Raw genomic sequence first — 16,155 nt, forward strand, 5'->3', positions numbered from 1 at the left:
CAAAAAAAATAAAATAGATCAAAGAAATTAAGTGCTGTTTATTTTTTTAGAACACAAAATTGACATTTATCTAGAATAAGGGAAAAGGATATGAGTCTCAGGTAAATATAATAAAATAAAAGAGGAAACATTACAACTAATATCACAGAAATAAACATAAAAGAAAATAATGCATAATCATATGCCAAAAAAATTATAAAACTAAGAAGAAACAAATGTATTTCTTGATACAATCAATCAAAACAGAAGTGTGAAGAAATAAAAAGTCTGAACAGATCAATAATAAGTAAAGAGAATCAGTAATCAAAAATTTGCCAACACAGAAAAGCCCAAGATCAGATGGTTTTACTGGTGAATTCTACCAAACATTTAGAAACAAATTAATGAAAATTATTCTAAAACTCTTCCAAGAAATTAAAGAAAAGAAAAAACTCACAAATTCATTGTATGAAACCAGAATTTTCCAATACCAAAGCAGGTAAAGATATCAAAAGAAAAGAAAACTATAGACCAACATTCCAGATGAATATACATTCAAAATTACTCAACAATATAGTAGGAACCTAACTTCAATAGCACATTAAAAGATCACGCACTCTATTGAAGAGAATTTTATCTCTGAGATGACAGGAAGATTTAACATATGAAAATTAATAAATGTGATGTATCACATTACTACAGTAAAAGGTAAAAATAATATGATTATCTTAATTGATACAGAAACAGCATTGGAAAAAAGTCAACATCCATTAATAAAAACAATTTTTTCTCAACAAGTTTGTACAGTAAGAATATATCTCAACATAAGGAATATACCTGCCCATACCTTATTTCCCCATGTATAAGATGCACTTTTCAAGAAAAATGTGGGGTCTAAAAACTGGATGCATCTTATACAGTAGTTGTAGATTTTTAACTTCTATTTCCCACTTTTTTGCACTTGTTTTTGTGCTCATTGTTGAAAACAGTGATTCATCATCAGATACAGATGAAGATAAGCTAATTGATGGGATTTTTGACAGTGATGTGGAGTTGTATGAATTTTATGATGAATAAAACTTAGTTTGATAACTTTATGTAATACATTTTTTTTTCAAATTTCAGGCTCCAAAATTAAGGTGCGTCTTATACAAGGGAGCATCTCATACATGAGGAAATATGGTATATGACAAATCCACAGCTAAAATCATAGACAGTGGTGAAAGATTCACAGTTTTCTTATAAAATCAGGAACAAAGGAAGAGGGCCCACTCTCACAATTTCTATTCATTATAGTAAGGAGGTTCTAGACAGAGCAATAAGGCAAGAAAAAGAAATAAAAGGCAAGCAAACAAGAATATAAAGTGGGAAATTTTCTCTGGTTGCAGAACACAAAACCTTATATATAGAATATTATAAAGAGTTCTCCAAAACAGTATTAGAATTAACAAATTTAGTAAAGTTTACAACACAATTCAGCATACAAAATATTGTGTTTCTATGTACTAACAAAAAACTACTTGAAACAGAAATAAAGAAAACAATCCTTTTTACAATAACACCAAAAAATATTGAAAACTTAGGGATAAACTTAATGAAGGAAGTGAAAGATCTATGTAATCAAACTATAAGACTTTGATAAAAGAAAGTGAAGAAAACACAAAATGGATATATCACATGTTCATAAATGATAAGAATTAATATAATTAAGTTTATTAAAATATCTATAATTACCAAGGTGATCTATATATCAAAGCAACCTCTATCAGAATTCCAAAAGTATGCCCTGGCTGCATAGCTCCGTTGGTTAGAGCATAATCCCAACATGCTAAACTGTGGGTTCAATCCCCAGTCAAGACACTACAAGAATGAACTGGTGAATGCACAAATAAGTGGAACAACTTGTTTCTATCTCTTTCTCTCTCTCTCTCTCAAATCAATCAATCAGTAAATTCTTTTAATTTCAAAATCATTTATAACTGAAATTAAAAAAATTTTTTTGAAAAGTCATGCAGAACACTGAACAGTCAAAACAATCGTAAGAAAGAAGAACTAAGCTAGAAGCATTATACTTTTTCATTTAAAACTATATTATAATTCAATATTACTCAAATAACATGTTACTAGCATAAAGACTGATATATATATCAATGAATAAAATCAAGAGCCAGGTAATAATTCTACATACTTACATTCACCTAATAATTGAGAAGGGACCAAGAATACTAATTAATAAAAGAATCTTTTCAACAAATGGTGCTAAGAAAATTGGGTATTTCATGCATAGAAACTAAAGTTGGTCTTTATTTCTGTCACATAAATTAAGTCAAAATAGATTAAATACTTAAATGTAAGACCTGAAATCATAAAACTTCTAAACAAACTTGAAATAAACTGTTTGACACTGGTCTTGACAATAAGTTTATGGATATGAGACAAAACACAAGTAACTAAGGCAAAAATGAACAAGTAGAATTACATCAAACTAAAAACTTTTGCAAAGCAAAATAAATAATCAACAAAATCAAAAGACCTGTACTCTCTGGTTACTGTGCCTAATCTCCAGTGTAGGGTGAGAGGGATTCCAGAAAATGGATCAATGAATTGAACATCTGAAACCTTTTTAGTTATATGAACCAGTGTCACCCTAATAAATTCAATTTATAAATCAAAAGGCAACTTTCAGAATGAGAGGAAATATTTGCAAGCCATAGATATGATAAAGGATTAATATCAACAATAAATAATAAATTCATACACTTAAATAACAAAAAAATAAACAATTAAATCAGGGGTAGTCAACCTGGTCCCTACCACCCACTAGTGGGCATTCCAGCTTTCATGGTGGGCGGTAGCAGAGCAACCAAAGTATAAATAAAAAGACTTAACTATAGTAAGTTGTTTTATAAAGATTTATTCTGCCAAACTTAGCAAAAATACAACATAAAGTACTTGGTAAGTAATTATTATCATATGCTTTAACTTGCTGTAACTCTGCTTTATAAAATTTTTAAAGTAAAATTACTTCCCTACTTTATAAATCACCATTACTGTGGAACCGGTGGACGGTTAGAAAATTTTACTACTAACAGAGATACAAAAGTGGGCGGTAGGTATAAAAAGGTTAATTACCCCTGAATTAAATTTAAAAATTGGCAAATGAGTTCAGTAAATATTTTTTCAAAGAGGACATACAATGGCCAATATGTATATGAAACATTTTTAACATCACTAGTTAGCAGGGAAATGTAAATCAGAACTGCAATGAGCTGTTATCTCACAACTGTTCAAATGACTATTATCAAAAGCCAAGAGAGCCCTGAACGGTTGGCTCAGTGGTAGAGCGTTGGCCTGGCGTGTGGGGGACCCGGGTTCGATCTCCGGCCAGGGCACATAGGAGAAGCGCCCATTTGCTTCTCCACCCCCCCCCTCCTTCCTCTCTGTCTCTCTCTTCCCCTCCTGCAGCCGAGGCTCCATTGGAGCGGGGATGGCCCGGGCGCTGGGGATGGCTCCTTGGCCTCTGCCCCAGGCGCTGGAGTGGCTCTGGTCACGGCAGAGCGATGCCCCGGAGGGGCAGAGCATTGCCCCCTGGTGGGCAGAGCTTCACCTCTGGTGGGCGTGCCGGGTGGATCCCGGTCGGGCGCATGCGGCAGTCTGTCTGACTGTCTCTCCCCGTTTCCATCTTCAGAAAAATACAAAAAAAAAAAGAAAGAAAAAAAAAAGAAAAAGCCAAGAGATAATAAATGTTCACAAAAATATACAGAGCAAAGAATCCTTGTGCACTGTTGATGCAAATGTAAATCAGTACAACCACTGTGAAAAATTAAAAATTAAAAACAGAAATACCATGAAATAATTAGGCAGACAAAGAAAAACATAATAATATATCAATGACAGGGTATGTTCTGAGAAATGCATCATTATGATATTTGGTTGTTGGATGAACGTTATAAAGTATATTTACCAAAACCAAAATGGTATAGCCTATTACTATAACTGTATATGCTATACTTAATACACCAGAATCACCACAGACACATGAGTAATACATTATGCTACCAAGTTATGATGGCTTTCACATCACTAAGCAACAAGAAATAATCAGCTCCATTATTATCTTATGGGACACCATTATTATCTTATGGGACACCATATACATGGTTCCTTGTTGACCGAAATATTTTTATGCAGCACATGACAGTATTGTCTGATTTCACATACCGGTATATGTTAAATCTAAAAAAATAAACAAAAAACAGGCTCATAGATACCAAACATTAATTTTTGTCTTCCAAAGGTGTTGTGGTGTGGGAAGAATGGGTAAAGGCAGTCAAAAGATATTATTTCCAGTTATAAAATAAATAAATCATTGAAATATAATTTACAGCATGGTGACTATAGTGAATAATGATTTATGGTATATTTGTAAGTTTCTTAGAGAGTAAATCTTAAAATTTTCATCACAAGAAAATAAATACACTATGTATAATAAAGAATGTTGACTAGACTTATTGTGGTGATCATTGGAAATATACACAAATACTGAATCATTATTTGAACACAGAGAACTAGCATATGATTCCACAAACCTTATGGGTATATATAAAGAAAATAAAATCTCTGTCTCAAAGAGATATCTGCACATCCATGTTTATTGAAGTGTTATTTACATTATCAATACATGGAAACAATTGTCCATTGGATAAAGTGCAATATATATTTATATATATATACACACACACATATATACACTATATATATGTACATATGATATATATACACCCACACAACACATGTACTGATTATATATGCTATATATACATATAGAAATATATGTGCAATATACATATATATATACATACATACACATATATAATGAAATATTATTTGATGACAAAAATAGAAGGAAAATGCTCCATTTGTGGACAACATGGATGGATCTTTAGGACATTATGCTATATGAAATAAGTCAGACAGAGAAAACAAACACTGTATGTTTTCATTTATATGTGGAATCTAAAAAAAACAAATACAAAAAAAAATAGAGTAAAATGGTTTTCAGAGATTGTGTAGTAGTTGGAAATTCCAGCTGCAAATCAGTAAGATCTGGAAATATATGTACAACATGATGCCCATAATCAACAGTTCTATACTATATACTCGACATTTGTTATGAGAGAAAATCCTAAACACTATCACAACAAAAATATATTTATGTTAGTTAATGGAGATTATAACTAACTATTTTGGCAACCATTTTGCAATATATCATATATATGTATAATATCATTACCTTCTACACCTTAAATTTATGTATGTTATATAGCAATAATATATCTGTTTTTAATTTTTGTTAAATTTATCATGGTGGCATTAGTTAATAAAACTATAAAGGTTTCAGGTTTGTAATTTATAATATATCATCTGTATATTGTATTGTGTGTTCACCACTCTAAATCAAGTTTTTTTAATCACTATTTATCCAACTCTTTATCTTCTATTATCCTGACCCTCTTTCTCTCTTGTGAAATTCCCATATAGTTGTCTGTGTCTATAAGGTTATTTTTCTTTGTTTGATCCCTTTACTTTTTTCATGCAACCACCCAACCCCTATCTCTCTAACAGCTGTCAGTCTGTTCTCCATATCTGTGAATCTGTTTCTATCTTGTTTGTTAGATTACACATATAAGTGAAATTGTATGGTAATTGTCTTTTTCTGACTTATTTATTTCACTTAGCATAATGTTCCCCAAGTCCATCCATGCTGTTGCAAAAGGTGAAATTTAGAATTCCTTCTTTCTTACAACTGAGAAGTATTCCATTGTGTAAATGTACCACAACATTTTCTTATCCATTCATCTACTGATGGACACTTGGGCTGCTTCCAAATATGAGTTATTGTAAGTAACATTTCAGTGAACACAAGGGCACATATTTTCTTTAAAATTAATATTTTGGGTTTCTTTGGATACATTTCCAGAAGTGCAATTGTTGGGTCATAGAGGTCACAATAATATCTAAAACCTGGAAAATTAAAAATAACTTAAAATACCACAAAATGAAAAAAAAAAAGTGACTTAAAGCAATAAAGCACAGTAAGAATTCCCACTGCTATACAAGTGATGTTTTCTAAGTTTTAAGTGTATCGGTTTTATTAACTATTGTATCAAAGTAACTAAGCATTTAGTGTTGTGGTTTTATATTGAGATTTTATGTTTCTGTTTAAAAGAAAAAAAAAGTGGTCATATGCATATATTTTGGAAAATAATTTTTTAAATTTATCTACAATTGACTCTTGAACAATGTGGGCTTGAACTGTGTGGATTCACTTATACTCAAGTTTTCAACAGTCCATGTATAAGTTGTCTTGTGCAGTTCAAGCTTACATTCTACAAGGGTCAACTGTATTTTTGATTTGTAGTTGGGAATATACATATACAGAAAGACAACTTAATTTATACAAAGATTTTTTGACTGGACAGATGGTCAACTTCCTTAACCATAATAGCCAAATGCTGTTGCAAATATATCACATCTATTTTATCCATTCATATATTAATGAACACCTAGTTACTTCCTTATCTTGGTTATTGCAAATAATGTTGTACTTATCATTAACATTATTATTTATATTATATTATATTATATTATATTATATTATATTATATTATATTATATTATATTACATTACATTACATTACATTACATTATATTATAATATTAGCTTCAGGTGTACTACTTAGTAATTACACATTATACAGTGTTTTCGTAAAGTCATGGTGCACTTTTGACCGGTCACAGGAAAGCAACAAAAGACGATAGAAATGTGAAATCTGCACCAAATAAAAGGAAAACTCTCCCATTTTCATACCTATTCAGTGCAGTTCGATGTGGGCTCATGCACAGATTTTTTAGGGCTCCTTAGGTAGCTATCCCGTATAGCCTCTACAGACTCGTCACTGACTGATGGCCTACCAGAACGGGGTTTCTCCACCAAACTGCCGGTTTCCTTCAACTGCCTATCCCACTGAGTAATGTTATTCCTATGTGGTGGCGCTTCGTTATAAACGCGCCGACATTCACATTGTATTTTGGTCATGGATTTGAATTTAGCGAGCCACAGAACACACTGAACTTTCCTCTGTACCGTCCACATCTCGACTGGCATGGCAGTGGGCTGCTCTGTTGTATACACGGTGTTATATCATAATCTGCACATGCGCACATGCTGCCACATCATCCTACAGAAACTGGGAGGGTTTTCCTTTTATTTGGTGCAGATTTCACATTTCTATCTTCTTTTGTTGCTTTCCAGTGACCGATCAAAATTCACCATGACTTTACGGACACATTATATAACTTTCTATGTGATCATCCCAATAAATGTCATAACCATTTGACACCATACATGGTTATTAGAATATTATTGACTATATGTCCCATGTTGTACTTTATCCTCCATGACTATTCTGTAACTACTAATTTTTGCTTCTTAAAAAAAAAGTTTAATCGAACAATTTTTCCTCATCTATTATGTAATTTTAGTCAGCATTCATTGAACATGGGGATGCATACTTCTTTGTGAATTGGAGTTTTCATTTTGTTCAAGTAAATATGCAGAAGTAATATTGCTGGGTCATATGTTAGTTTTCTTCTTAACTTTTTGAAGATTCTCCATCCCATTTTATATAATATAATAGCTTCACAGATTTGCAACCTAACCAATAGTGTACAAAGGTTCCCTTTTCTCCAGATGTTTATCAACAATGTTGACTTTTTGACAATAGCCATTCTGACAGGTATGAGGTGATATTTCATTTCAGTTTTAATTTGCATTTCTCTGATAATTAATGATGTACATCTGTTCATATATCTCTGTATGTTTTCTTTGGGGAAATATCTCTTCAAGTCATTTGCTTACTTTTTTAACTTATTATTCCTTTATAATTTATATACAATATTAAATTAGTTTCAAGTGCAAACCATAGTAATTAGACATTTATTTACCTTTTGAGGTAATCACCCCAAAAAGCCTAGTACTCATCTTGTACTACCATATTTATTATAATATTATTGACCATATTCTTGATGTTGTGTTTGCCACCCTGTGACATATTTTATAATTGTTAATTTGTACTTTTTAATCTTGTTCACCTCTTTCATACATTCCTCCAAGCCCCTTGCATCTGACAATCATCAGTTTGTTTTCTGTACCTGAGTCTGTTTCTGTTTTGTAAATTTTGTTTTTATATTCTATATATGAGCAAAATCATATGTTATTTGTCTTTTTCTGGTTTGTTTTATTTAGCATGTTTTCATGTGCTGATTTAACCATTTTATATACTTTTGGGGGGACATTTTGCAATTTTGTTATTTGTCTTTTTATTGTGAATTACGAGAGGAATTTTTAAAATACATTCTGACCCTGGCCAGATAGCTTGGTTGGTTAGAGCATTTTCCTGCCATGAAAAGATTGCTGGTTTGATCTCTGGTCAGGGCACATACAGAAACAGATCAAAGCTTCTGTCTCTTTCTTTCTCTCTCTCTCTGATTTCCTCCCTCTAAAATCAATAAATAAATTTTTTAAAATATTCTGGATATAAGACTTTCATCGGACAATTTTCTAACATTTTTTTCTCAAATTATGAGTGTCTTTTATTTTTTATAGTGTCCTTTGGAATCAAAAGTTTTAGTTTTTTATTCTCAATAAAGTTCAGTTTATCTATTTTTGTCTATTGTTTTGTTGAATGTACTTTTGGTGTTGTATCTAAGAAACCATTGCTTAATCCAAAGATACAAAGCTTACTCCAATGACTTCTAACAAAAGTTTTATAGCTTTAGCTCTTACATTTATGTCCATAAATTTTTGGTTAAGTTTTATATTTTCTGTGGTAAGGGGCTGTATATTTCAAGATTCAACAGAAAAAGCAAACCTATAAAAGATCATACAGATAGATAATAGATAGATGATAGATAGATAGATGATTAGATGATAGATAAATAGATGATATAGATAGATAGATAGATAGATAGATAGATAGATAGATGATAGATAGATAATAGGGATTTATTACAAAGACGGTTTAAACAATCATAGAGTCTGGCTAGGCAAGTCCAAAATCCATAAAGCATGCTGTCAGGAAGAATAGGCTGTAACTCTGACATGAGCTGAAGCTGCTGTCCACATGTGGAATTATTACTTCAGGAAAAACTCAACTCTGCCCGGAGGGCTTTTCAACTATTGAACCAAAACTTTCCAGAATATGTAAAATGATTTACCTTATTTAAAGTAAATTGATTATGAATTTTAATAATGTATACAAAATATCTACACAACAGCACTTACACTAGTGTTTGAGTAACTGGAGACTGTACCCTAGTCAAGCTGACGCACAAAAAAAAGAACATCACATTCCACCCCTTGTCATCTTTGCACTTATATACATCTTCTTAAAACATATTTAAACTCTAAATAAAGACAATAATAAAATCATACTTCCATATAACATGATCCAACTCTCTAGTGTACAACTAAAAGCATGCTAATTCATTCTACATAAGAGAGTGAATGATACTTGGGTGGTATACACTTTTAAACTTTAATATCCTATAACATATCCTATAATAGACAGTTTATTTTTATCAATATCTATTATGTTGGGTGATAAAAGGATATAGAAGGGGAACATGATGATAGATAGATAGATAGATGATAGATAGATAGATAGATAGATAGATAGATAGATAGATAGATAGATAGATAGATATCTCAGTGTGTTCTCCATTTTTTCATGGTTCTTTTGTGGTAGAGAATTCACAACTTTATTTTTGAATGTTTTAGGCCTTAAACAATCTTACTCAGATTTGGGTATTGTAGTATTTCATTGACTTTACTCACAGGACATGTTAGAACTAAGAGACTCCCTTAGAGATCTTCTCTGATAAAGGCACATTGTTCTTTACCTTCATATACTCATCCTTACCTCAAGTGTTATGTAATACCAACTTAATTACCCTTTAGTAATTAAGATCAATCATTCTAGTCATATATTAATTCTTTTATTTTCTTGTTAATTCACAGATATGAGGAACTCAAAGTGGTATAGTGGCATTCTCATCTTTTAGTTCAGTAGAATTATTGTTGTGTTGTCTACTGCAAGCATTCCTTCCTTTGGAAGTTAGACCTCTAGACCAGCAGAGCCTAAAGTTATAAAAATAGGAGTTTAAAATTTTGTTAATGTATCACTGTAAGTGCTGAGAGGGGTCACACCCATTTCTACCCATTGATTACTGGACATTTAAATCCTGGCTATGTAAGAAAGAACCAGGACATTGATATAAAGTACCTACAGTTTCTTAGACAACACAGCCCCAGTCTCGGAAGGTACTGTCACCTAGGTGATACAGTAACCCAGTCTTTGAAAGGCCCTTTTTTTTCAAAAGGTCATCAAACTATGGCTTTATAATGATGAGAGCATGGTAAGAACAGTGAATTATATGAGCATGTGTTCATTGTTACACTTAATTTTGTTGTGAGTTATTTGCCCAAAAACAATACTGTGTAGAATAACATGACAGTAGATAAGGTATTCTGTAAGTCCATAGATGATAATTTTGACAGTAGCATTACACTCAGGGAGAGCAAATCCATATGAAGTGTAAATACCCAATTCAGTAGGGAGAGTTGCCCCACCCATGAAATACCACCAAAAATAATTAAAGAAAAACAAAATCAACATATTAAACTTTGCTAAAAATTAAAAATTTTCTTTTTGAAAAATGTTGTTAATAGAATAAGAAGACAGCCTGACCAAGCAGTGGCACAGTGGATAGAGAGTTGGACTGGGATGCAGAGGACCCAAGTTCAAAACTTCGCTTGCTTGAGTGAAGGCTCATATGGTTTGAGCAAGGCCCACCAGCTTGAGCCCAAGGTTGCTGCCTTGAGCAAGGAGTCACTCATTCTGCTGTAGCCCTCCCTGCCCCTGTCAAGGCACATATGAGAAAGCAATCAGTGAATAACTAAGGAGCAGCAACAAAGAATTGATGCTTCTCAACTCTCCCTTCCTGCCTGTTTGTCCTTCTGTCTCTCTATGTCTCTGTCACAATAAATAAATAAATAAATAAATAAATAAATAAATAAATAAATAAATACTGAATCTCTCATGATTTCTGTTAAGTATGGTTACTGGTACAAGTATTCTAAAAAATACTGATAGGTTTTTTTATAAAATAAATATTCACTTACTGTATAACCTAGACATTCCATTCTGTTATCTAGATAAATACTGAAAAGAAATCAAAATATATCTGTCCACACAAAATCTTTTACATTAATTTTTATAGCAACTTTATTTTAATATGCCAAAGACAGAAACACCCAAATGCCTATAATGGATAAATTAGTAAAAAAAAACTGTGGTAACAACAAATGTTGGTGAAGATATAGAGAAAAGGGAACTCTTGGGCATTGCTGTGTGAATGCAGATTGGTGCAGCCACTGTGGAAATCTGTGTGGAGTTACCTCAAAAAATTAAAATTGAATTGCCTGTCTGACCTGTGGTGGTGCAGTGGATAAAGTGTCAACTTGGAAACACTGAGGCTGCCGGTTCAAAACCCTGGGCTTGCCTGGTCAAGGCACATATGGGAGTTGATGCTTTCTGCTCCTCCCCCCTTCTCTCTCTCTCTCTCTCTCTCTCTCTCTCTCTCTCTCTTTCTCTTTCCCCTCTCTATAATGAATAAATAAAATCTTTAAAAAAAATAAAATTGAATTGCCTTATGACCCAACAATTCCAATTCTAGGAATATATACAAGGAAACCTGAAACACTAATTCAAAATATATGCACTCCTATGTTCATTGCAGCATTATTTACAACAGGCAAGATTTGAAAGCAAAATGCCCATCGGTAGATGAGTGGATAAAAAAGCTGTGGGCATTTACATAATGGAATATGACTCAGCAATTAAAAAAAAAGGAAATCTTTCCTTTTATGATGGCATAGGTGAATCTAGAAAGTAGTGCTAAGTGAAATAAGCCAGTCAGAGAAAGACAAGTAGCATAGGATTTCACTTAAATGTGAAATCTAATGAACAAAATAAACTAACATTCAAAATAGAACCAGATTCAAAGATGTTGGAGAACAGACTGACAGCTGTTAGAGGGGATGGAGATTGTGGGACTGGCTGAAAAGGATAAAGGCAAAGAAAAAACTCATAGACATGAGTATTACAAAAGGGAAAGGGGAGATAGGATAAGATTAAGGGTTGGCTAAATGGTAATGGGAGAAGACTTGACTTGGGGTGCTGAACACACATAGCCAATGTGAAAAAGTTACATTTATATAATGCCCTAAAAATGACAGAATTATAGGGATAGGGAACAACATATCAGTAGTTGCCCAAATGTTAGGGATGGGAGTAATTATGAGGTAAAAGTATAGCACAATTATTATTTTTTGTGTGTGTGATAGGTCATGGAACAATTCTGAGTCTTGATTCTGGAAGTGGTTACACAAATATATACATGTTATAAAATTTCATAGAATTATACACACAAAAAAAAACACTGTATGTAAAAATAGGCAGAATCTAAATAAGGTCAGTACATTTAGTTCTACCAATGTCAGTTCCAGTGTTTTTGATAATATGCTATAGTTTTGTAAGGTCTTAACATTAGTGAAAGCTGAATGAAGGGTACATAGGTATGCTCAATACTGTTTTTATAACTTTTTGTGAGTATAAAAATATTTCAAAACAAAAAGTTTAAAAAAGACTTTCTCCTGAAATGTGTACAGTCGTCTGGCTTCATGAGGAAACCAATCAAAAATAATTTATCTCATGGTTTTCATATACAACACACTTTGTAGAAAATCATTTCCCATGCTATTTATTCTCATGAATGTTGATCCACAGTTAAGAAATCGTTTTTTGCTTGGTTTTGTTTGACATACAAATTGCTCTCTGGCTTTGGCAAATACAATACAGATCCTTCAGAAGTCTCTCTGGGGAAAAAATGTGCTTATTTTGCAGTCATTGAACTGAATCTCCTATCAGAGCCAGCTCTCAGAAAAGACATTCAAATTTTTTATGGTAAATTCAAACCAACTCTGAAGCACACAGAGATGCAACAACATTGCTCTAGTCTAAGCCAGAAAAGAAAAGTTAACTCCATGATTGGTACTACTTACTCTGGGCTGTTTATAATTATTTTCATAGATTGTTGCCTAGGTATGGATGGAACATGTACAATATAGACTTCTGATTATTAAGTAGGCATGGTGTATGAAGTCAGCAAACTTCCCTTTCCATTACCTTGTATTGTCTTCACTTTTCCTCCCATTGTCTTTTTTTCAATAACTTAGTACCTTTTGAAGTGCTAGCCTTCCTTGTTTGAAAATACCTAGCAGCTTGCTGAAAAATCAAGCTCATAAATACATTCGCTGAATTGTCTTTAGGTTAACCTTTACCACTCCTAAGAACATTAAAGTTCAAAAAATAGGAGTTTAGAGAGGCAGTAAGTAACTTCTGATAATAAATTACTAATAGTTTCATTTCTGATTGGAGACAGACACACAATTAAAGCTAAGAGACACACCAGGTTTGGGGTGCCTTCTTCCAGCCTTAAAATTAAACACTTAATCTGTGGCTAATTTGTAAATCTAATTCTAGTAGAATGTTATTACTTAATACTCTCAGATATTATATACAAGTATTATTTTCCAATCTTGAGCAATAATTTTAACCAAGTGGAAAACTGTCTCAAGCTCTAATGAATAATTCTTCAGTCTTCTAGGACAGTCACATTAACAGCTGCAGAAAGCAAGACTTCAGTAAAATCAGCCAACAGCAAACTCTCCTTCCCCCTATGACTGTACAACTCAGTAAATAGACCCTACCAAGAATCAACTTTAGGCTAAACTTTGCTATTAGGCCTATACAGGTGATTAATTTTCTCCCTCTTCCCACCCAGCCTCAGAAGCTGGTTAAATAATGTCTCCTCCTCAGTTGACTTCTTAGGTAGGTGAGGAAAGGGGAGCAATTGGGGGAAAAAAAACTCATTCCAATGTTTCCAAGTCTGCCGAGGAGGTCTTTTCTTCATATTCCTGCCAAAATGCAATTTCTGGGGAAGATCAGTCCAAGGAACACTGCTGACTTCAGCTCTTCTGGAGTCTCCCAAAGCCCTGCAGCTGTCTTGCCTGCCCGGGTTTCATACACTGTACCAAAGCTCAGCCACTTTGGAACTGCTTCGACAGAGAAAAAGCCCCACCTATACTTGTGGTCAAAAAGATTAGGCGGAGCTGCTTTCAATACTCAACATTATGGTGCCACTTGGCAACCATAACATGCAGTCAGTGCCATCCTGTGAGTCATGCTCATGTAGCCTACAGCTGTTAGTTACATTTTGTTTCTGGAAAATAAAACAAGCAGTACAATAAAGTCTTTATCTTGCTATTTCACTTAAAAATCTTCATTGAATCCTTTTTTACTAAAATGGAATTTAGTATCTCCAACTGTTTAATCTGGGAGAATTCAATATATACAAAATATACTGAAGGCATCAATATGAATAGATCTCACTTATATCCTAGATGACTTGCACTAATTTCTGTAGGATGTATATAATTTTTAGGTATTCTAAATAATCTTATATAATTAAGGATGAAAATCCAAGTGTGAAATTAGCAGATTTCTAAAAAAAGTTAACAACTATTTCATTATTTCAAGTAAAGAAAATGGAAGAAATTCTTTGTAACAAAGAGAGCACAACACTTGGATCCCCTTCTTAAAGTATTTCCCATGTTCTCAAATTTAAAATACATCCAAGGAAATGTGTATCATAAATTGAGAATCTGTCCCTCTGAGATTTGACAGCTGTGCTAAATTCTTGGGCTTGATAAAAATCTGTTTGTGCTATTTGAAGCTGTCATGTTCCATCCCAGAACACATGCATGGAAAATGTCTCAATCAAAGAAAACAGGTCAAGTATAATCTTTTGAAAAGATTTAAGCATTTAAATGTACTAACCATTTGAATGCTGCTTAATTTTGTTGACAAAACCCTGGATTTAAATTTTTAGAGTTTTTTTTTCCTTCCACAGCTCACATTAACAGAAACTTGTTTGATCAACCACTCTCCTAATTTTAACATCAGTTTGCTAGGAGCAATGTTTAATTTAAGTCTGGATTCCCTGTTTATGTCAATTGCATGTTAAATTGTAGAGAAAGGAGCTTTTTATCTAGGCAGCCACATTTCCTATAGAAAGCATGCAGCAGTTTCAGTGAACATTTTAATCATTTAAACTTATAAATAGATATTACCTTCATGTAGTCTCCATTCTTCATGAGAATTCATCCCTTAAAAAGTAGTATATTAGCAGATTCAGAATTACATTTTCCGTGAAGGCAGCAAACACTCACATTGTCGTTTTCAATTCATAGAGAATTTTAAGTTCCGTTTTTTTTTTTTAAAGAATGAAGAGAAAGCCAAGAATCTTACCCTTCCTACCCAGATATCCTGTAGAGAACTGTGGGCTTGTACAGCTACAAGAGGAAATAACGTAGTTTATTCAGTAAAACAGGAAAAAAACAAATCGTTTACTTCTAATGAGAGGTACAACTGCTCGTCAGCAGCATCACTCAGTTGTTTAGGAAAGCATTCCCCTTAGCGGATATTGTGGGCAAAGAAAATTGAAATTTTGGCTTTGATAAATTCAGAGTTTCCATGAGTGGTATACTTCAATCAGGAACAGAGTAACTGACTTTAATTTGTCATGTATTACCATAGTTTTCTCAGTTTATTCTGAAAATTTTTAAAATAAAAACCCAGCTTAACTGTTAGAATCTTACTTCTTTGTTTAAAAATGTAATAAAAATAATTTTAACATTCTTAAAATGATTTAAAATGTCTTTAAAATTTAAATACTTAAAATTCTGATCATTTTTAAAAAGAGAACATTAAACACTGCTTTTTTATAATTATTTTCCATTGTGTACCCAAGTGTTTTGTTTCTTACCATGAGTTCTTTTAGTTTCACAATCTTGCAAGAAATTCACTTCTTTAAAAAAATATTTAATTTATTTGGGTGACACTGGATAATAAAATGATATAGGTTTCAAGTGTACAATTCTATAATACATCATCTGTGTGTTATATTGTGTGTATATATCCATAGTAGGTG

At 32.6% G+C, this 16,155-nt stretch overlaps 1 protein-coding gene across 2 annotated transcripts in view; it reads right to left on the reverse strand.

The window, feature by feature from the left end:
• The window catches only part of LOC136316901 (putative P2Y purinoceptor 10), a 32,909-nt gene extending 17,495 nt beyond the window's left edge, over positions 1–15,414 (reverse strand). For both annotated transcript variants that reach the window (XM_066249250.1, XM_066249249.1), the window contains exon 1: positions 15,296–15,414. The gene's annotated coding sequence lies outside the window, so the exon portion shown is untranslated. The remainder of the gene's footprint in view (positions 1–15,295) is intronic.
• Between the last annotated feature and the right edge of the window lie 741 nt (positions 15,415–16,155).

The sequence above is a fragment of the Saccopteryx bilineata genome, chromosome X (assembly GCF_036850765.1).
Source record: "Saccopteryx bilineata isolate mSacBil1 chromosome X, mSacBil1_pri_phased_curated, whole genome shotgun sequence".
Lineage (NCBI taxonomy): Eukaryota > Metazoa > Chordata > Mammalia > Chiroptera > Emballonuridae > Saccopteryx > Saccopteryx bilineata.